Below are 22,771 nucleotides of genomic sequence, written 5' to 3'. Positions count from 1 at the left end.
CTGTCCAATGTCCCTGGAGTCAGAAAAGCAATTGGACTGGACAAAGTTTCCATTTTTGTACTTCAATAAATCGACTTAAACTAATCATTAAAGACTTGATTTTCCTCCCTTAAAACTGCAAGAAGAGATTTTATGAGTTCAGATTTACATTTTTTTTTTAAGCAAATTGGCAAGGTTTTCTATTTCCAAATCCATAATTGGCACAGTGGGCAATTACAAAAGAAAGACAAGCTGACCCAAGAAGTTCTAGCTGGTGACTCTATAAATTGCTCTGTTTCTGTGAGCCCCAAATGCGGGTGCTTTATGTGCCCAGGGAGAGCTACCTACAAGCCCCTCCTCACAGGCAGGCATGGCCTAAAGGAAGTAGCTGAGGGAGGAAGCATTTTGTACACTGTAGTGTGCTCACGAACATCCAGGATGGTGGGAACACACTGTCTTGAGGAGAACTCTGGGCACCCAGAGTTCCTCAAGGCCGTCAAGTGAGACTGTGGGAGAACAGACCTCAGACCATCTGGATGAGTGTTCTAGAAGAACTCAAGGCTGTCCCATGGGATCCTTTTCCTTCTGACCTTAGCATTCTGTCCCAATAAAACCAGGACATGTCTCCCTTGCTCTGGACTGGAGGCAAACCAAGAACAGATTGGCTGCTCAGCGCCAACAAGGAGCAGATGGGCCAAACTGCTCCAGCCCTGCCCATCTGGGAGACCAGCAAGCTGTGCACAGAGCCACAGACCTCAGGTTCCTGGTTTCCCCTAGGCTGATACAAGGTAGCATATTCCCAGAGGTGGGCTGAGGAGGGGTAGAGACTGGAGACTGGACTCTCCATTTCTGAATCTGAACAGTTCTGCCTCACTTTAGATACGAAGGCTGGCCATACATCCTGGTTTTCCTCAGATAGTTCCAATACAAACCTATTAAACTAATCCTCTGTGGCGATTTGTTAGCACCATCTCTTCCAATCCTGAGAAGATTTGTTACCTTCTTTCACTTCTTTGAACCTCATTTCCATACCCGAGAAATGGAAATCTTTGTCTGGGGATTGCAGACCTGTGATTATAATCATACGTGGTTAACATAAAGGCTTTTAAACAGAATGTAAGGGCTAGTATTCCAATAGTAGCCTTGCTCCAGCTTAAGCATCCAGAGTATGTAAACAGGAGTCCAGCTTGGTCATGTGATCTCCAGTCCAGTGGGGCTCCCACTTTAGGGAATATTACGTCACTGGCCTGGCTTAGCAAAGCAGATCTCGGCACTCTCACCCAGTAGTCCCAAAGTGGTGCTTCTGGCCATGGGCTGTGGGCTGCATTTCTGGCAAGCTTCCTGGTGAACCCGAGGCTCCCGGCCTGGGACCACACTTTGGGCAGCACCAATCTGGTTTTTCAATTTCCAAACACTTCTGATCTTTGCCAGAACGATTCTTCCAAACACAAATCAGTCTAAGCTGCTCCAGCTTTCAATGGCGGTGGGGTCAGAGGTCAGGCTCCAAAGTAGGCAAGCCTGGAATCTGAATGAAAATGTGAGGGCATGACCGCTCCCTAGGTATGGTTGAGGAGAGAGGTTTTTTTTATTGTAGCTAGGAGGGAGACAACAGCCGGAGGCATCTGAAAGAGTCCAGACAGAACATGGGCAGCAGAACAGACCAGGCCAGGAGAGGAGAGGAAGAGGAGGAGAGAGAGAGAAGAGAGAGGGACAAGAGAGGGGACCAGAAGAGGGAGCTGAACAAAGAGAAGAGAACTGGGAGAGAGCACGGCTAAGATGGCTGAGCTATACAGACAGCAGAGGGCTGGGAAGGGGAGGGAAGCTCAGGGGCTGAGGAGGCTTAGGATGGGGAGGCAGGGCGAGAAGAGCAGAGAGGAGGCAGGACTCTGTAACTATTTCTGAGAGAACAGGGGCTGAGAGGACCTGGTGGCCAGTGTCCACCTCCTCTGATATGTTAAATAAATACCCAAGTTAGCCATTTGTACCAGGTTTGAGACCTAACATAACCAAGGTCATGTCTGGCCCCTCTTTAGGTTACAGAAGTTACCAGTCATGTCTAAACGTCATCCGGGAAGAATGGCCTCAACCGTACTGGCCTCAGAGAAGGGAGGAGCTCTTGTGATGTGAGGTCTTCCTGTTCTGCCCCAGAATAAAACAAAACAAAACAACAGATTTCTCACCTCATGATCTGACTGAAGGCCCTGACAGACTCTAAGAGATAAAATTGTCTTCTGCTACCTATCACCTGCTTCTTGTCTTCCAAAGCCCTGGGGCAAGAATTATCCCATTGGGGTAAGATGAGATGTACTCAAGGCTGAGACCTCTAAGGTCATGGGACCCCACCCCTTTCATAGCTGAGGAGCAGGGGGGCGGTTGGGCTACGATTATTCATGGAGACCTCTTGACTGAGCTCTGTGCCGGGTCCCTGCTGTATACATCAGGGCTACAACATGGTTGGTGGTTAGCATGATGGTCTCCATGCACTAGACAAAGCAGCCGAGATCTGGGAATGAATTACCCTGCTCTGCCTGCCATGATGAAACATCAAACCCTGGGGCCTTCGTAGAAATACATTTTCTTCCAATCCTGGAGGCTAGATGTCCAAGATCAAGGTATTGGCAGAGCTAGTTTCTTCTAACATCTCCCTCTTAAGCTCTTTTCCCTATAGAGCCATCTTTGTGTTCTTAGGAGAATGATAACCACATTGCATTAGGGACCACCCCAATGACTTTATCTAACCCCCCCACCCCCAATTAAAGGCCTTATCTCCATGTGGGGTTGCATTTGCATGTACTAGAGGCTATATCTTTTTTTTTTTTTTTTTTTTTTTAAATATGGAACGCTTCACGAATTTGCGTGTCATCCTTGCGCGGGGGCCATGCTAATCTTCTCTGTATCGTTCCAGTTTTAGTATATGTGCTGCCGAAGCGAGCACTAGAGGCTGTATCTTTAACCTATGACTTTGGAGCCTGGGGCAGTGCATAGCAGGAAGGGAGCCTCCAAGAAAGCCCCACGGATCCTGCTACCTGATCTTTACTCCAAAGCACAGCCCCTTCTGCAGTGTCCCAGAGCTGGTCTGTGTGATAAATACCGCAGAGCAGAAGGGATGGTGATGGCCATGCTTCTCAGGAATCATCCTGGCTTTCCAGTGAGCCACTTCCTCTTGGGCAAGCCAGCTGCCATAATTGGGAGACTCCTGTTGCCAGGACCCTAGGTCTCCTGCTAAGAGCCACTGGGAAAGCAGCTCTTTCAGCCACAGTCAAACATACAGAAAGCTGGAACCTCACAAGTGACCCTGGGCTGGCCCCACCTGGCCCAGCTCTGCTGGGCTCTGGACCACCCGAACTCTGTGAGACAGTGAGTGCTTGTTTGAAAATGTGCTGCTAATTTTGGAGTTGTTTATTACTTAGCGATAGGTAACGAACACCAAGGCTTGGAAAAGTCGAGGGCACACAGATCCTTGGGGCAGAGAGCACTGGATGTCTGCATGCCTGACACTCTAGGCCTTTCTAGCACACCCTTATCATCTGGATGAAGATGAACTTTGGCACAGGCAATAGTGATGCGGGGAGGGAAGACAGGAGGAAGAAAAGGCTCTTTATAGCCAGATGAAGAGAGGCTGGGAAAAGGGACAGCTGAACAGACTTGTCTGAAAGAGAGACAGAGCTGAGCATGGTGGCGCACGCCTTTAATCCCAGGGCTCAGGAGGCAGAGGCAGGCGGATCGCTGTGAGTTCAAGGCCAGCCTCACCTACAATGTGAGTCCAGGGCAGCCAAGGCTACACAGAGAAATCCTGTCTCGAAAAAAACCAACCAACCAAACAAACAAACAAAAAAAAGAAGGCAGAAAGGAGTAGATCAAATGCCATCCACTGGTGTTCTCATTGTGCCAGGCTCTGTCTGTGAGCAGAGGAGGATATGCCATAGGCTTCCCAGGAAGGCCTCATGAGTCATAAACTGCTCCACTCTGTCAGATCAAAGGCCTCTTCCAGCTAGGCTCTGGTTCTCCTTACAGCTTGGCAGGGCCTCATGAGCCAGGCAGTGGCCTGGAATGACCCTTTATCCCTTCCCTACTGTGTGCCGGAAGCTGGGCTAGCTGTGTTACTTGATCCCACAGTCAGGGGATGTATGGATGCACAGGAGTTCATTACAACGGGCTCGGAGAGCCAAGGCGAGGACTTGAATCCAGGTCTGTGTCTTGCTACTTGTTTCTCATCCCCAAGGACACTGGCATTGCCCTCCGATGGGCCGGTTTAATGAGTTAGGAAGCTGATTGCACAGCGTCTTATCTATACAGCTAATTTAAGACATCTAATACCTGCCTAACACTGTTTGACCACAATGCAAGATTAGTGGAGTCCCAAAGGTTGGTCAGAGAAGATGCTGTAGTGTAGCCACTTGTTTCCGTGTGACAGAGAGACTCACAAAGGGTTGTGGGAGTTTGCAGGCTAAGCCTGACTGATCTGAGCAGCCCAGGAAGACTTCCTGAAGGAGAGGCTCCCTGACAGGTTGATCTTTGACAGCCAAAAGGAGTAGAAGGCATTCAAAGTATACACAAAACCCAGGTTTCAAAGAGCTGGGTAGTTTTGGGAGCCTGGTGGTCTCAGGATGAAGCAGCAGGGAGCTTGTCCAATTGGCAGAATCTCAGGCTCCCCCGCAGACCCGTAGAATCGTTGTCATCAGAAGCAGATGGTTCATGTACACACTCAAAAGCAAATGTCCTACTGGAGACGGAACAAGTGCATGTTAAGCCTGTCATGTATAATATGTGAGAGGAAGGTGCCACGCGTGGTGGCACAAGCACTTGAGAAGCAGAGGAAGGTAGGCCTCTGTGAGTTCAAGGCCAGTGTGCTCTACATAGTGAATTCCAGGTCAGCTAGTGCTACATAGAGAGATGCTATCTTAAAAGAGGAATGGAAGATGTGACATCTTCAGATACCCGGATAGAGGTGGTGAGGGTTTATCCTGTCATTCAAACCGCAAGGCTAAGGTTAAGAGCTAAACAAAACACAACAAAACAAAACAAAACAAACAAAAAACCCCAGCTGATCCAAAGCTCGACTCCATGTCTTCTGTCCCAAAGCAAGTTCCACTTCATTATGGCATCTTCTCTGCCAGACACGGATTAGCCACATGAACCATTAATCAGGCTAATAGATCAGTGGCCAGTTTGATGACAGGAAGGCAGGCAGCAAGCTGGCCTTGGACCACAGGATGCTGTTTGAGGAGACAGCTAGGCAACGGCTGGCCATCAAAGGCTGGAGGCTGGTTGTCTGTGGCCTGGAGGGGGTGAAAATGTAGTAGAGGTGATGTGGCCAGTTCCCTCTCTTAGGCATCTTCATGTTATCACTGGCTGAGACAGTAGTGAGCTCACTGAGCACAGGCCGTAGAATGGTGTTTAGATGGGTCAAAGGGCTGAACTAGCATTCACAGCATCCACTCGTTGGGGCTGCACCCACCATAAGGCCTGTGATTTCTTTTGCCCTTTAAGAACTCACCATTTGGCCTCTTCTATTAGTATTATGTTTCCCTTAAGTGGCCGTTCTTTCTTTATATCTAGGCCCTTCCAGATGCAGTTTATTCAGGCAAACAGAGGTGGAAAGTGGGCAGAACAGCAGAGAGAGGAGTACTGCTCTCTAGAATTCTAACTCTTTTTAGGTGCCAGCCTTTCTATTGCTATGATGAAATGCTTTCTACTGCTATGATGAGATGCTTTCTATTGCTACAATGAAATAGTCTCTATTGCTTTAATGAAATAGTCTTTGGCTTGTGGTGTCAGAGGTCTCACTCCGTGGTCACTTGGATCTGTTTCTGGGCTCATGAGTGCTGAGGCAGAGTCACAGTAAGGAGCACAAGGAACAGCAAGGTGGCTCACTTTGTAATAGGCAAGAGGCACAGATACCAAAAGGACCAGAGACAGGCTATGTCCTTCAAATCACACTCCCCATCCCCCGCCTCCTCCCAGTAGCCCATTCGGCTATGAACTCATCCATAGGTTACCACATGAATGAAGTTAGGCCATAAGGTCCAATCACCTCTTACTAGCAGGGTACCAAGCCTTCCACACATGAACCTTGTTGAGGGTACACTTGATATGCAAACCATAGCACTGTAGCACTAATCAGCTGAGTGATAAAGACGTCCTTTTCCTAACTGTACCATCTTGGCGAGTGGCTTAACTGCTCTTTGCCTCATTTTCCTGACTTGTCTGGCAGAGATGATAATCAGAACACAGAAGATTGGGCGGGGGCGGGGGGGAATGAAAGTGCTGAGAAACTCAAAGGCAACTAGGCTCCTTGAGGGTTAAGTAGGGAAACTCGCAGAAAGCTTAGCTTTGGGTCTCCGGTTGTATGTAACGATAGTGCAAAGTCTTCTTAGTTTTTTTCAAAGGCTTTTCTTGGACCCATCCCATTGATAACTCTAGCATTTGTGTTATGGCGCTGAATGTGGCTGAGCAAGTCCTGATTCACTCGCTTTAGTTTGGGAATTCAATATGCTTGTTTCTTTCTAGCAGGAATCCTGGGATATTGTCATGGTCTCCACTTAGTTGACTGTCAGTTTTCTTTAATTCTTCCGATGATATGTTACCATTTTCTCTACATACTGAACCCTGCGAGGGCAGGGGCTGCACCTGAGTGCTTGACAAATGATTTTCTAAATCCTTAGCACAGGGGACCTTTTCCAGGATACCCAACCTTGCATGTCTTCTCTATGCACCTTTCTTGCTATGGTTTGCATGCTAAGCGTTCTCTGAAGGCTCCATGGCAGGGGGGGGACGACCTCTAAGCTCTCTAAGGTCACTGATGTATGTAACCAAAACAGACATGCCAGCTAACTTAATTTTATTTTTATTTTTGCTTCCTGTTTTGTGACTGAAGCAGTTTTGGTCTATCCCATGCTACCTACCATCACTTTCTGCCTCACGCAGACTGAAGTCCAAGGCTATAGAGCCATTCAGGGACGGACTGGAATCTCCAACACCATGGATTTAAAAAAATATATTTTTCTTTATAAGTTAATTATCCCCGGTGTTTTGTAATAAAAATGGGAATCTGGTTAGCACCCACTGTACCTATTATCTAGTAGATGGGACTCTAAGCATGAAATGCATCTAGTTTTCCTGGTGTCATTATACTGGTTAGTAATTACTCATGTGAGTGTGTTGGAGTGTGAGTGGGTAAGAATGTGAACTCTTGCATCAGAAAGATTTACTTTCTTATAAACAACAACAACAACAACATATTGAATACGCAGAGATTTTGTCAATCAGAAGCTTGTGAGAGACAGTCTTTGGACTTCCTCTGCAGAGTTGGTTTCTGGGTAAACTATGGGGAAATCCTGATTTATATTTGTCTTTATTGAGTGGAAAGCTCTGTAGGGCCCAGTGTAAAGTAACACCAGAGAAGCAGCGTCCAAACCAACCCCGAGTCTCCGGCGAGACGGTGCAGGACACGGTCTCGGGCTGTCCCTTGTTACCCAGGCAGCGAGCTCACAGTGGGGACATCAGAATCAGGAGGCTCGAGTGTGTAGCAGGTCACCCGCCACACAAGCACATGCCATTCTTCTTTAGCAGCAGCTGAGGAGACCACAGAGATGCACGGGGTCACCACCTTGTCCGTGCAGGAGCTCCGGCATGTGCGGGCCGTCCTGGCCAGGGTAGTGCACTCGTATCCCTGCCTCTACCTGTGCGACTCAGATCCATTTTCAGTTTTACCTTCAAATAACAGGTGTGACTTATGCTCATTTCCCACTCTGAGAGGCTGGGGAGCGAAAGACTCCTGAATTTGGTACCACATATTGGAACGGCAGGAAGACCTAAGTTGCGGGGCTCAGGTACTCAGAAAAGTCACCAAGAACATAGAGAGGCATCAGGGGCCAGAACTCTAAGAACACCCTGAGATATTTGCCTTGACTGTGGCTTTTTTTTTTTTTTTTTTTTTTTTGAGTGAATAGTGGGAGAATCATGAAACAGGAAATAAAGCTGGAAGAGGAAGTGACCTTTTTCACGGCTTCCACGGGCGCATCCCTGCCTCTGCCCACTGTCCTTCCCCAGGCATCAGATCAGTCTCTGCCTGTCTTTGTAGGACCCATTGGTCTGCTTGACCTCTAACCTTTCTCAAGCATGCTCCCCGGTGTCCTCCTGGGTGTGTCCTAAGGCTTCCTGACACACGTGGCACCTACACCAGGTAGACATGGTGGGAACTAAAGGAGGTGACAGGAAACTGCTGCCATTCCAGAAACAGCTCTCACGCTGGTAGGATTGCTGCCGTTACTCCTTCCGATTAAGGGAAACCTGCAGTCTCTATGGTCAAGGGACCCCAAAGAGACACGGTCACAGAATAGCAGTTTTTGGTCTGTCCAGAACTATCAGGAAGGAGAGATGTTCTGAGGTGGCTGTGTCCCTGCAGATCAAGGCCCTGGGGCTCGCCCTGGAAGACCCTGTTTACAAATGTTCCCATTGTTTTCACACAGTAGGAATTGCTCACTTGGAGACTAAGGAGGGAGACAGATTGAGTTTCAGCAGGAAACAAGAAAATCAGAAAGAGTGGCACTTCATACCTGCTACGCTCAGCACTTCCTCTCTGATGCTCTTACACGGAGCGGACTATTCATTATACTTGTCAGGACCGGGAGACAATCTAAATGCAAGCTGCCCTGCTCCGAGATTTAATACCCTTCAGGATAGTTTGCATATTTGTTATATTGCCACCTTTGGTGTTTTAACATTTATTATCCCCCAGGGCCATAAAAATGTCTTGCTTTTTACAGAGTGCACAGGCTCAGAGCTCCTGGGCCCACCGACTCACTGGCGTTTGAAGGGACCCCAGTGAAGTGTCACGGTTTTTGATTTGTAACCAAAACGCAAGTCTGATATTAAGTTGTTTGGCCTGGCGAGTTACGACCAGGGAGCCTCCCTCCTCGCTGCCCACAGCCTGAATATGGTTTAGGAGATAGCATGAGTGAGTGTGCTAGCTCCTGGGCTAGCCCACAGCCTTGGGCCTGTGCGTGTTCTTCCTAGCCGACTTGAGGTATTTAGTTCCCCTTCAATTTGTTTTTGTCTTTTTTCTTTAAATTAGAGCAGACAAATTGAGAGCTGACTTTTATTTGCTCTGAAGCAGGATTAAGGGTAGAGTGACTACTCCAGTTTCTATTTTGTGAGTGCAAATACTAATCCTTCAACATGTAAAAGAGGAAGCTGTGACACACACACACACACACACACACACACACACACACACACACACACAAAAGAGAAAAGGAAAAGAAAGAAATAAAGAAAGAAATAAAAAAACAAAATAAAAATCCCAGAACACCAATGAGAAAAGGTTGTTCGGCTTTAGCAGTTTCAGGGATTTAGGTTTATAGCCCATATTCCTGGACCTGAGGTGCAGAAGACTATCATGGTGGGAGCTGTGGTTGAAGCAAAGCTGCTCCATGTATGGTGACCATGCAGCAAAGAAAGAGAAAAAGAAATAAGGCTCCCAGGGTGCCCTTTGAGGGCACACCCCCAATGACTTACTTCCTTTAACTAAGCCCCCCACCTCCTCAGTTCCTACTGTCTCCCAGTAGCCATTAAGTTATGAGTCTACCAGTGACCCATTGATAAGGTCACTTCTTCAACTCTGAGTGCTGCTTTGGTGGAACCAAGCTTTCAACAGAAGAGCATTCGAAGGCCATCTACTATACCAACCTCAACAGAGTCCTTGAGGAAGCGTAGCTATGTATAAATGCCTTCACACACACCGCGGTGACAACTTATAAACACGAGTCAGCTATGAAGTTGTAGAAATAGCTTGCTTCAACATGTTTATTATTGTTATGGCATGATTCGGTGACACTGCTGTAGGAAGTCCTTCAGTGACCCTCAGGAAAATGCAAGAGCATTCGATAGAGCCCAGGATAGCTTGGAGTCCACATACAGGATGGATGACTTATATTTATGTATAGTAACTGTTTTAACATTTATATAACTTAATTATTATATGGATGCTATGCACATCTCCTAGTTTAAAGATAAGGAAATAAAGACATAATTATTTGAATAACTTGCCTAAAGCATAGCATTTTCATAGTGGCCCATAAAGCCTTATTTTGGACCCTATTTTTCTGACAGAAAAATAATGCAGGGATCTGGAGTATTTTCCTCCTAGGCATGCCTTCTAGCTGCTAAACAGGCTGCTACAGCGCCCTTGAATTAGGATGCCCATGTAATAATTCATTATTCAAATGTGGGCACTTGAGAAGAAAGAGGTGTTATTAATAGTTACACTGGTACAGCAGACACAGATGAAATGATGGTACAGGGCCCTCCAGCTCATATGGTCACCATCCAGCCAAAGGAAGGCCTTAAACGGAGTACTCTCCTCTGCCTTAAATCTATTCTTAGAACAATAATACAGAGTTGAAAGAAGGAGCGCTTCTTGGCATCTAGAAATAGCACGTAGACACACACACATGGGAAAGCAAAGGATGGAAGGGTTGTAGACTCTGTGACTTTATCCTACATTCCAGCTGGTAAGCTAGCCTGCTGCAGTTTCAAGGCTCCCAGTAGAAGCTGCGGGGTTCTGCCTCAGAGACAGCACTTTACTATCATATAGACAGAGCAAACAGCATGCACTGTTTCGTGGCGATTTTCTTCAGCTCTCCCAGTCTATAATGTGGCCCAGGTAGGTGCTGTTTGTATGGGGAGGCTTGCTGTACATCTGTCTAAGGAACCTAGCTAGAGATTAGAGAGCCCAAATATTTTTACAGTGGATCACAAGCAGCCCCACAAAGCTGTTGCTCCAGGGAAAGCCATGATCTTTACTAAACAGGGCTGTGGACAAGACAGCCCTCTACTCCTAGGGAAGGCACTATCTCCAAAGGCTGTTTGTTCTGGCATCGAAAAGCTGCTTGGTGCATGCAGGTTTACGGGAAGAGTGAGAGGGCTTTGGGGAGCTGCTTCCCAGCACCAAGAGGGCTCAAGGACTCTGTGGCTGAGCTTTCTTCTGCTTTGAGTACCTGGGCTAGACACTTTGTAGGGCTCCATCCAAACCAGGGATCCCAGGTCTGTTTTGTCTTGAGAAGAATCTGATGCCAAGATAGGGAAAGCGGTGAGAATGAATGAATACACCACAAATGCATTATCTTTTTCCATCTGTGGCTTTTCTCTTAAGGACTGAGCTTTTATCAGCAAGACTGAAAACTTAGTGCTCTGCGGTTGTTCACGGGTGATCGTTTTTTTGTTAGAAGATGGCCCAGATGATTAATATGAGGGTGGATATTTGTTAGAGTCATTTTTAACAAAATATTTTATTAATCCTTCGACAATTTCCTGTGTGTGTACACTGTATTTTGATCATATTCTCCCTGCCCCCTCCTCTCCAGCTCCTCTAGGACCCATCCCCCCTCCCACGACCCTTCTCCACTGAACCCAATGTGTGCTGCCCACGAGCGCGGGACCATCTACTGGGTGACCTATTCGCTGCTGTACCCTTAAAGAAAAAGGGCTCTTCTTTGCTCAGCAGCCAGCCACTGACCTCAATAGCTCCTCAGCTAGGGGTGGAGACTTTTGAGGCCCTCCTCCTTCCATGCTGGACCTTTGACTGGCTTGACCTCACGTAGGCGCAGGCCACCACAGCTACCGTGAACTTGTGACTGCAATGGTGTGTCAAGTCCAGGTGACACACTTTCACTCCTGCCCTCCGTGATCTCTGGCTCTTGGGATTTTCCTGCCTCCTCTTCTGCGTTGGTCCCCGAGCCTTGAGAAGAGGAGATGTGATACATTTGTCTTATCTAGGGATGAGCTCTCCGCATGTCCTTATCCTCTGCATTTTGATCAATGGTTGAGTTTCTGAGTTAACTACCATGCCCTGAACAAAGAAGTGTCTCTGATGAGGTCTGAGAGCAGCGCTGATCTATGGGTATAGGGGAATGTATTGTGAGGGCAGTCCAATCCTGTATGCATTTAGCACAATAATGAGGGACTGGGGTCTCAGGCTTATGAGTTCCCTGGCCACAGTTCTTAGTCTAAAACTATTCTTCATAAACACACTTCTCCTACTATAAAAAATTACCATGAGAATTCTAAATAACTGAAAAGCAGAGACTCAAAACAATATATCACGTTAATCTAATTACTTTATTACAAACATTGATATTATTTCAGTTTATATTCTGGAGTGTGTGTGTGTGTGTGTGTGTGTGTGTGTGTGTGTGTGTGTATACCTGCTTATAATTTTTGTTATCATTGCAAATTCATAATTTCAAATCACTTTCATTTTCCGTAGGTTATGAAATCTACCTGCAGTTTTCATAATTACCATTTAAAAATAAATATCATTTTCAAAAATTAGGTAATATTATACTGAATACCAGCACTTATTTAGCTCTTTTGACATTTGGTCTTGAGTCAAATGTGTAAGATCACGGGCTGTGGGATGGATATTCCATCTTCATAATTTACCAGGGCTATGACTGTGGAGTAGTGAATTATTTTCTCTGGGCCTTGATTTATTTTACTGTAAAATGGGATTGTAATGATTTAAAAAATAAGAAAATAAGATGATAAAATAATAAGTAAGATGCCAGGCAACAGATATTATATTACATGAGGTTTATTAAGTGAGCATGAGGGAGAAGGAAAGATGAGAGGGATACCTGGGCGGGGGAGGGGGCGGGTGGAGTACAAGGGAGGGGTGAGGTAGGTCTGTCCTTTTATGTGGCGCTTAGCAGGGCCACGCCCCCATGGCAGGTACACAATGACATCACAGGTAGGCAGACTGAAGCAGAATCCCAACAGGGATGATACTTAAATTCTTACAGGGTGACAGAGAAAGCCAATGAGCATGAGATGGTATTTATACATTGTTTTAACAGTGCCTGGCACCTAAACAGTAGCTGCTTAGCAAATTCTCATTTTAGACTACTGCCTCCAGTTGATTAAAAAAAAAAAAAAAAAAAAAAGATTTATTTATTTATTATGTATACAGTGCTCTGTATGCATGTACACCTGAAGGCCAGAGGAGGGCATTAGATCATATTATAGATGGTTGTGAGCCACTCTGTGGTGGTTGGGAATTGAACTCAGGACCTCTGGTAGAACAGATGGGGTTCTTAACCTCTGAGCCATCTCTCCAGCCTCCAGTGGATTGTCTTAATGCATGATTCACTGAACATCTTATATGTTTTTCCATGACAGAAATAATAGTATTAGCTTGAAATACCCGAAGCTGGGCCACGGTTTTAGCTGGGCACATACCTGTAAGCCCAGCACCTGAAAGGCTGAGGCAGGAGGATCAACAAATGAGGACTCTGCATGGCCAGGCCTGGTTCTTTCAGCCCAAACAGACGTCAGACTGGTCTAATCACATCTCTTTCAGGAAATCGGGAGGGGAGCCAGGAGCTTCAGTTTGGTCTATAATGTTCTTCATTTTCAGCTAGGGAGTGGGCTTACGTATTATTTATACTAGTTGAACATTTCTGTTCACCTGAAGTATTTCTTAATTTAAAAGCACACGAGGAGGGCCGAGGGAGGATACAGGGCTTTCTGGGCAGCCTGAAACTGTGTGGAAGGAAACAGCATGGCCAGGGTGCTAGAATTTGGTATGCTGGAGATCAATTGCCTGGCTCAAGTGAGATTTCAAGAAGGTATTATGTAGCAGAAAGAAATCAAACTGCTGTTCATGAATCGGGCTCTTTATTTCCTATATAGCATTCAACAGGTTTCCCAGAGAAAGAAAACAAATGGGAAAATGCCCCAAACACATGCAGTTACTGCAAATGAGAAAACTGTTCTCATGTAGCGTGTGATTTTAAAGGCAGGGGAAGGTCCTAATTGTCCTCCAGGCTGTGGGCCCCAATCTAATTTATGGAGGGAAGGGCCAAGGAGGTAAATCTTTGTGTCGTTTTCTGAGCCACCCCAAAATGAGTCCATTAGCCCACCTCCTATGAATGGAGGCGTTTTCTCCCAGCTGTACGTTGCCCCAGCCCTCTCCCACACCCAGCGTCACCCCGGGCACAGGCTCTGAGATCCCCAGGGCACAGCTGACAATGGGGGCATTCAGGAAGGCCTTTCCCAATGGGGGTAGGAAGCCTGTTTTATGCCCTGTTAATTACTGCAACAATTTATAAATTCATGACAAACATAAAGTCCTCACAGAGATTGGATTTCAAATGGTATTTACCTGTAACAGAATCCCTTTTGTTTGTAATTCCTGGATTTATGAGCTGTTGCCCAACAAAATGGAACTGCCCCCTGGTCCCTGTGGGGGGCACTAGCAGGGGACCTCTAGCACGGCACAGAGACAGAAGCCCACTCAGGCTTGGATGCAGGCAATGCAGTCTCTGGCCTCCAGTTCTTGGGACTCCTTGGTTTCAAAGCCTTAGATTTGGAGTCCTGAGGGGAGGGGAGATCACTCTGAATCAGGTGAATTTTCTCCCAGGGGTAACTATTTTGACTTTGTATCTTTGCGGGGGAAACTTCTTCACAGCATCTTTAACTCTCTTTGCTGGTCCCGACTTGACAAAGCAACCCAGAGTTTCACAATCTCCACTCTTGCCCTCCCTCTCCTCACCTTTCCTTTGGACACAAGAATGACTTTCATGAAAACTTAGATGCAGTCCCTGCTTTAAAAAAAATCACTCAATGCTTCCTCTTTGCTTTTACAAGAAATCCACACTCCTCCACGACCCCTGCAAGGTCCTGTGTGGGTCCCTGTACAGCTGCCCTGACTACTTATTTCCGTTTGGCTGCAGCAGTCTCTTCTCTCTTTGTTCTTCTCCCTATGATGCTGAGCTGCTTCTGTCACCTTGTAGACTTCCTGCGACTGCAATGACATACTCAAGATAATCAGGGGGAAGAAAAAGGGTTCCTTTCGTCCCACAGTTTGGAAGATTTTGGCCCACAGTGAGTGAACTCTATTGCTTTTGGGTGAGCACATAATGGCAGGGCGTGTGCACAGCGGAGCGAACATTCATCTCATTGCAGGGAAGTCAGAGAGAAAGAGGCAGTGGCACTATCCCCTTTATTGCCATACTCCCAGTGATCAGGAGGCCTCCCACTAGGCCCCACCTCTTAATGTCACCTCATAGTGCCAGCTGTGGCTAAGCACTTAACACACACCTTTGCCAAGGGGACATTTCAGATCCAAATTCCTGCATGCCCTTCTATCTCTTTGCATTACAATTGGCAGGGGACACCTGCGACAGAAGAGCAAAAGACTCCACTTGAGGGCAGCAAATGGCAGCATGCCACCCAGCTGTGCGGCTCAACCCATCTTAGCAGGCAGCATGGAGGATGCCAGGGGGAGTGGACACTGGTAGCATGAAAGCAGAGAAGAAAGCTGCTTGGTTTCTGGGACTCAGGTAAGAAGGACAGGGACCTTCAGGAGAACAGAAGAAAGGCCCTGCAGTGCTTTGGAGGGAGGGGACCTTGGAACTGTTGAAACATGCCTTTTCAAAGGAGCCGGTCTCATCTGACCTGCCCTAGAGGCAGAGCCCAGCTCTGCAAGGCCACTCTGGCTTTCAGTAAGTTCTCAGCTTCGGTAAACACTGTCCATGGATGCGAAGGTGCTAACTTTATGAGTCTTGGCAAGGAGCTGCTTTTATTTTCTATTCAGTGACAGAATATCCATCCTGTCCTCTGTAAGATACATGGGGGACACCTGGGGTTACATCCATTTAGGCAGACCACCTTCTTTAAAGAGCCGTGAAAATCTGGTGTGGTGATGTGCTGGGGCTTTCCAAAGAGCCTATTAAAAACACACACACACTAATTCTTTTTTCCTTCAGAGGATAAGTATCTGCCCAGAGATCTGCAGGAGAGAGCACAGACTTCTCTCAGTTGTCCCGTGCACGGCCATCTGACCACAAGCAGAATTCTTTCCTCTCTGAGGCTTTCATGGTCTTTGAACAGGAGGTTGCTGCTAGGAAGAACCCTGGGATGGTGTCAACACTCACAACGGACACCAGTGCTGCTTTGCATAAGAATTAAACAATCTAAGGACTGGATCTCTCCATTTTCTGGCAGAGAAGCTAGGAAAACATATTCCAGCCTGTTAAACTTCAGGTGTGGGAGAGGAAGTTAGGATACTTCTAAAAAAATTAATTAACTTATTTATTCACTTTACATCCGGTCATAGCCCCCTCCCTCCTCTCCTGACAGTCCCACCTTCCCTTTTCCCTCCCCCTATTCCTCAGAAAAGGGAAGCCCCCCCCTACCCACCCAGCCCGACTCATCAAGTCACATTAGGATTGGGTCCATCCTTTTCCCCTGTGGTCTGCCAAGGCAGTCAACAAGCAGGCAACAGAGTCCTTGTCAGAGACAGTCCCCACCCCTTGCTTTCTGTTACCAGTGGACCCACAGAAAGCCTGAGCTGCCCATCAGCTATGTCTATGTAGAGGACCTAGGTCCAGGCCATGCAAGGTCCATGGCTAGTGTTTCAGTATCAGCAGGCCTCTGTGGACCCTTGGTTAGTTGACTCTGATGGTCTTCTTGTGGAGTTCCTGTCACCTCTAGGTCCTTTTATCCGCTCTCTCCCCAGTTTTCCACTAGACTCCCTATGCTTCACCCAATGTTTGGCTGTGAATCTCAGCATCTGTTTCAAAATTCTGTGGGTGGAGTCTCTCAGATGACAACTCTGCTAGGCTCCTGTCTGCAAGCATAGCAGAGTATCCTTAATCGTGTCAGGGGCTGGCTTTTTTCCATGGGTGGGTCTTGGGCTAGGCCAGGCATTGGTTGAACAAGGCCTCAATCTCTGCTCTACCTTTATCCCTGTGCATCTTGTACGCAGGGTAAGTTTTGGATCAAAGTTTTTGAGGATGGGTTGGTGTTTTCCTCCCCACCCCCACTAGAAGTCTTGTCTAGTTAGAGGGTGTCCTCTTCAGTCTCTATGACCCCTGCTACTAGGAGTCTCAGCTAAGTCCATTGCTGTTGGGAGTGCAAACTTGTACAACTACTTTGGAAATCAATCTGGTGCTTTCTCAGAAAGCTATGAATAGCTCTAGCTCAAGACCTAGCTGTACCATTCCTGGACATACACCCAAAAGATGCTGCACCATACAACAAGGACATTTGCTCAGCTATGTTCATAACAGCTTTATCTGTAATAGCCAGAATCTGGAAACAACCTAGATATTCCTCAATCAAAGAATGGATAAAGACACTGCGGTACATTTACACAATGGAATACTACTCAGGCAAGGAAACCATGGAATTTGTAGACAAATGGGTGGAACCAGCAAAGAGCATCCTGAGTGATGTAACCCAGCCCAGAAAGACACACATGGTATGTCCTCACTTATAAGTGGATTTTAGACATATAATACAGGATAAACATACTACAATGCACAGACCCAAAGAAGATAAGTAACAAGGAGGATCCAAGGGAGAATGCTCAAATATCACTCAGAAGGGGAAAATAACAGATGGGGGCAAGCGGTTGAAGAGAGGGACCAAGGTAAGAGAGGGAGCACAGAGAGACACAAGGGTAGAGATCAGACCTGGAGTGAGCAAGGGGGTGGGGTGATGGTGGTGGTGGTAGGACAGAAGGCCAACAGTGAAAGAGAAACTGTGTGTGTGTGTGGGGGGACATCTTTGTGAGATTCTGGAGACCTGAGTCAGGGTAGGCTTCTGGGAGGATATGAGGAAGTGTAAGTAATAGGAGTTAGATTTCCTTCTCTTTTTCTGTTTTTGCTTTTTTACTTTTAACTTTATTTAGTTGTTCACTTTACATCCCAATCATAGTTCCCATCCTTCTCACCTTCTCGCCCCATCCTACCCTTCTCTTCCCTCCTTCCCTACCTCTGAGGAAAGCACCCCCTCCACACACTAACCCACCCTCAGCACCTCAAGTTGCATCAGGACTGAGCATATCCTCTTCAGTGGCCTGACAAGGCAGGCCTTCCAGGGGGAAGTGGTCGAAATGCTTAGCATCACTTATCATCAGGGAAATGCAAAGCAAAACGACTCTGAGATTTCATCTTATACCCATCAGAATGGCTAAGCTCAAAACTCAAGTGACAGCACATGCTATCAAGGATGTGGAGAAAGGGGAACACTCCTCCATTGCTGATGGGAGTGCAAACTTGTACAGTCACTTTGGAAATCAATCTGGCGCTTTCTCAGGAAATTGGGAATAGTGCTAGCTTAAGACCCACCTATACCACTCCAGGGCATATATGCCAAAAGATGCTCTACCACACAACAAGGACATTTGCTCAACTCTGTTCATACAGCTTTATTCGTATTAGCCAGAATCTGGAAACAACCTAGATGTCCCTCAATCGATGAATGGATAAATTGTGGTACATTTACAAAAAGGAGCTAGAATTCAAAGCTTTTAAATAATCAAAGAAATCTATCGATGAAGTTATCAAGATGTCTAGACTAATGGAGTTTCCAGGGCTCTTAGTTGGGTACTTTTGATATTATCAAGGAGCCCCAAATGATTCTTGGCAGCCCCCCCAAACAGGTCCTTGTGTCTCATTTCCTAGCAGCAGGTAACAATCCTGACTTCCTTTGGTGCTGGAGCCCATCCTCAGCAATGAGGGGTTGTTTATATCCACGATAATAAGACATCCTCAACAGTATTTGCGGTGATTGAGGCGACTCCTAATCACCTACACTGGAACCTACCTGTGTGAACATCAGGAGAGTAGATAAACACATGGTAGCATGGTGGCATACTCAGTATGCTGCCCTGGTCCCCTTTAAGGTAGAGATTGGGTGCTCAGATGGCAAGAATGCTGTGCTGCCTGATGGATGGCCGTCATGATGCCAGCCCCTCCAGAATGTCCTTAGATACAACAAACCACTTTGCTTAAGGATGCCCTTTCTAAGGAGCCCACTTCTCCCAGGACCACGAAGACAGCCCATGTTGGCTCCAGGACTCTGCATGTGATCAGAGGTGGTAATTACTTGGGTTGACAGGAGGCTTTTCTGCAGGCAACATGGGTGACTGGCTGTGGAGAAAATTACACATTGCATAGTTCAAATCAAATGAAGATCAAGCCCAGGAAAACAAATCCACAGTGAAGGAGGGCAGAGTAATAGTGACCACTGGTTTTAGGGAGACTTCTGTGGTGCAGGCGATAGTCTAAAACTTGACTAAAAGGGTAGTTGCCCCTTTATCCACAGCCATATATCCATATTTAACATTTATTGAGCTATAAGTGTGTTTTGTATACTTGACTATGTTGTTATACCTTAAAAATAGTAAGCTTTGAAAATCAATAATAAAACAGTCAGAATGTATTGTAGCTGCCTCCGTGTCTTGCTAGTTTGTAGTATTTAATATATACTATGGATAGTTCTCGGTTATGTCTGTGAGGGTCCTTAATGAGATTATGTTGTGTGACTCTTTCTAGAGCAATATAAACAAAAATGTCCACTCACCCTATGTAGAACAAGGACAATGAGGCAAAGAAACAACGGCACCCAAGCCCAGCTCGGTGGTGAACCCATGAGCTTACTGGCTGAGAGGCTACTCAAGGGAGCATGGGTGACTCAAAGGCAGCAGCACGGATGGGAAGCCTGCCCAGCATGGGTGGTCACTTATGAAAGCGACACCCCCAGAGCTCTCTGAACACCCTTCAGGCAGCCCTCCTGGAGGCTGATCTCCCTGAGCAATTCTTAATGGGCGGATTTTAATGGTAGGGAGGGGCCTCATGAGTCTTGTAACTTTTTGAGCTTCCTGACTCTTGTAAGTTTGCCTTGTAAATTTCATTGGCTTCCTGAGTCTTATGAACTTCCTTCCCACCTCCAGGAAGGAATGTTTCAATTTGGAGGCAGTGGCTACCCAACAGATTAACTTTGGCTTTGATAAGACAAGAACTTTATATCATCCTCTCTAACATGGGCGTAGGTGGGGGTCTTCCAATCAGCTGAAGGTCTGAACAGGACAAAAATGTTGGCCCATCCTCTAGTAGGAGAAGGCTCCGTATTTAGCAGGGCACATAGGCAATTATAGAAAACATTGACTTTGTTATTTTGTTATTCTGGAGGCTATAACTTAACTTAGTGATTATTGCTAGCATTAAGTGACTAGGCAGTAAGTATTTGGGGGTGGTAAGAAACTGTCATCTCCGGCTTACTACGGATCTGTTAGGTAGACATGATCTGGAGTCTCTGCTCCCTGAACTCACGGGTATATAAAATGAAGGCAAATAGTCAACTTCAGCTTGATTGTGCAAATCTAGTAAGATAACATGAAAATATACTTTGGAAACTACTGTTTGAGTTGATGTCCACGCCCAAGTCTTAGAGTTGGATTGACAGAGGTAAAACCAGGTGTCTCACATGTGACCTCGACATTTACTTAGCACCTGCACCTCAGTTGTTAGTGAAATGAAGACAGTCTACCTCCCTGAGTGCATGTGATGTCTGAGATGGTCTGACTTGAGTACTGGCTGGCAGGATGCCATGCATGCCAGCCAACGTTACCATGGCAAAAATGATCTCTGGACCATTTTTAGGAAAGAAGAATGCTTTCTAGTATGGGAAGGTGTTGTACCCGGCGCAGGAGGTTAGCTGATTACAGGAAGTGCCCCAAGCCCTACCTCTAGTGACCCTGTTCTTTTAGCAAGGGTCCACCTTCTAAAGGTTCCCAGACCTTCCGAAACAGTGCCACCAGCAGAGGATCAAGTGTCTAAACACACGAACCAATGGGGGCTATTTCTCATTCATAATACAATAGTAAGCTTAGTAGAGCGTTCTCCGATGAAAGGAAATTTAAGCCCATCGTTGTCATTTTGCCAGCTCTCAATTCCTGAGAACATAATGTCACCTTTTTGACCTTTCTGTTTTAGCTGTAAAACACTCCTAACAGTTGGATTTTTGCCATAACCTGGAGCTCACTAATCAATAGCCCCTGCCGTGATGAATTGACATGTCAAGTTGACTGATGCATTCGCTCCTTAGATATTGGTCAACCATGTTCTTGTGTGACCACAGATGGTGTTAACATTTGAATCTGTGGATGGAGTCAGGCCACTCGCCCTCTGCAATATGAGTTGGAGGCCCCAGTAGAACAAGAGGCTAAGAGGGGGATCCTCTTGTTTCCCTGCCTTTCATCTGATCACTGGTTTTTAATGTCCTCGGGCTGGGGCTGGTTCTTGAGCCTGTAGGCCTTTGGACTGGAACACAGACCACGGGCTCCACACCACAGCCTCCTCTCTGTCTCTAGGCTGCCAACAGCAGAGCATGGGACGTCTCAGCCCCAATCATTTCAGCCTGCTCTTTATATTAAATAAGTATTGATTGGTTTCTCTGTGTCTGTTTAATGGTTTGAATATGAATGGCCTCCCATGAGCCCATGTGTTGAACACTTGGTCCTGAGCTGGTGGCACTATTTTGGGAGGCAGTGGAAACTTTAGGAGGTGAAGATTCGCTGATGCAGTGTGTCACTGGGGCATGCCTTTGAAGGTTGTATCTGGTTCTCATCTGCTCCCACCCTGTTTTCTGTCTGCCATTGGGTGGAGAAACTCCTCTACCCTCTCCTCCTATGTCAGTTCTACTCAAGTTCATGGGTCCAATCAACCTCGGACTGAACCCTTTGAAACTATGAGCAGAATAAATCCTTCCTCCTATAACTTGTTTATGAAAGACATTTTGTCACAGTGATGAAACACGCACACACACACACACACACACACACACACACACACACACACACACTTTATGTAGAGAAACATAACCTTCCTATCTTTCATATCTATCTATCTATCTATTTATCTATCTATCCATTATCTTTATCTATCTATCTATCTATCTATCACCTTGGCTAGCACTGACTTCTTCCAACTGCTTTCCCATAGTTTTTAGGAAAATCACATTTTTCTTTCACTCTCCTCTCAAGGCAATGCCAATTTTAGAGGAACAAGCATCTGGGATGCATTTCACTTATCTGATTTTTACTCTTTCAAGCATCTTAATTATTATCTGAATCATACAGGCACAATTACTCATATAAGTAAAGTATAACCTGTGCATTGTGGTGCAAACTTTTTGTTTGTTTGTTTGTTGAGACAGGATTTCTCTGTGTAGCCTTGGCTGTCCTGGACTACCTTTGTAGACCGGGCTGGCCTCAAATTCACAGAGATCGGCTTGCCTCTGCCTCGTGAGTGCTGGATTACAGGTATGCACCACCATGCTTGGCCAGACATGGGACAATTCTTTAATCCTAGCATTCAGGAGACAGAGACAGGAGAATCTCTGTGAGTTGGAGGCCAGCCTGGTTTATATAGTGAGTTCCAGACCAGGCAGGGATTCACAGAGAAACCCTGTCTTAAAAAACAAAAAATTCTAACCAAGAAATCAACCAACCAAACAAAAACCCATTAAAGCAGCTTTTATTTGCCCGTTATAATTGTTTGCGCTGAGGCTCACTGCCTCCGTCTGCTAACCTAGGCCTAGTCCTGGAAGCTTCTAGCCTCCATACAATCTAACCTAGGCCTAGAATGTTTTCAGCCTCTGAGACTTACTACTGAATAAATTTACCCTTTCAAGTTTTTTCTAAACTCTTGTTGGCTAGTTCAACTCAGCTGTTCTGGCTCAAACTCCTCTCCTAGTTAAACTGACTGATTCAATTTGGCTTCTCTCTTGGCCTCTGACTGGTTTGTTCTGCTTGGCCTCAAACTAACTCTAGCAATCTATTCTAATCTTCTGGTGCCTTCTCATTCTCTGGCTCGTTTTGCGTTCACCCATTCTAGTTTGTTCTTGATTCAACCTCTCTTTGTGAAACCCTCTCTGTAAAAACTGCCTCTGAATTCTACGAACTGAACTGTCACAAACTCCACTCTATTGCGATGCTTCT

At 46.2% G+C, this 22,771-nt stretch overlaps 1 non-coding gene across 1 annotated transcript; it reads right to left on the bottom strand.

The window, feature by feature from the left end:
• Positions 1-2,807: 2,807 nt before the first annotated feature.
• Positions 2,808-2,914, bottom strand: LOC127212120 (U6 spliceosomal RNA). Its single transcript, XR_007833503.1, has one exon. It is a non-coding gene; the product is annotated as a U6 spliceosomal RNA (small nuclear RNA).
• Positions 2,915-22,771: the final 19,857 nt, after the last annotated feature.

This window comes from Acomys russatus, chromosome 29 (assembly GCF_903995435.1).
Source record: "Acomys russatus chromosome 29, mAcoRus1.1, whole genome shotgun sequence".
NCBI classification, from domain to species: Eukaryota; Metazoa; Chordata; class Mammalia; order Rodentia; family Muridae; genus Acomys; species Acomys russatus.
Note: the sequence above shows the minus strand (reverse complement) of the source record. Positions and strands in the feature narration are given on the sequence as shown.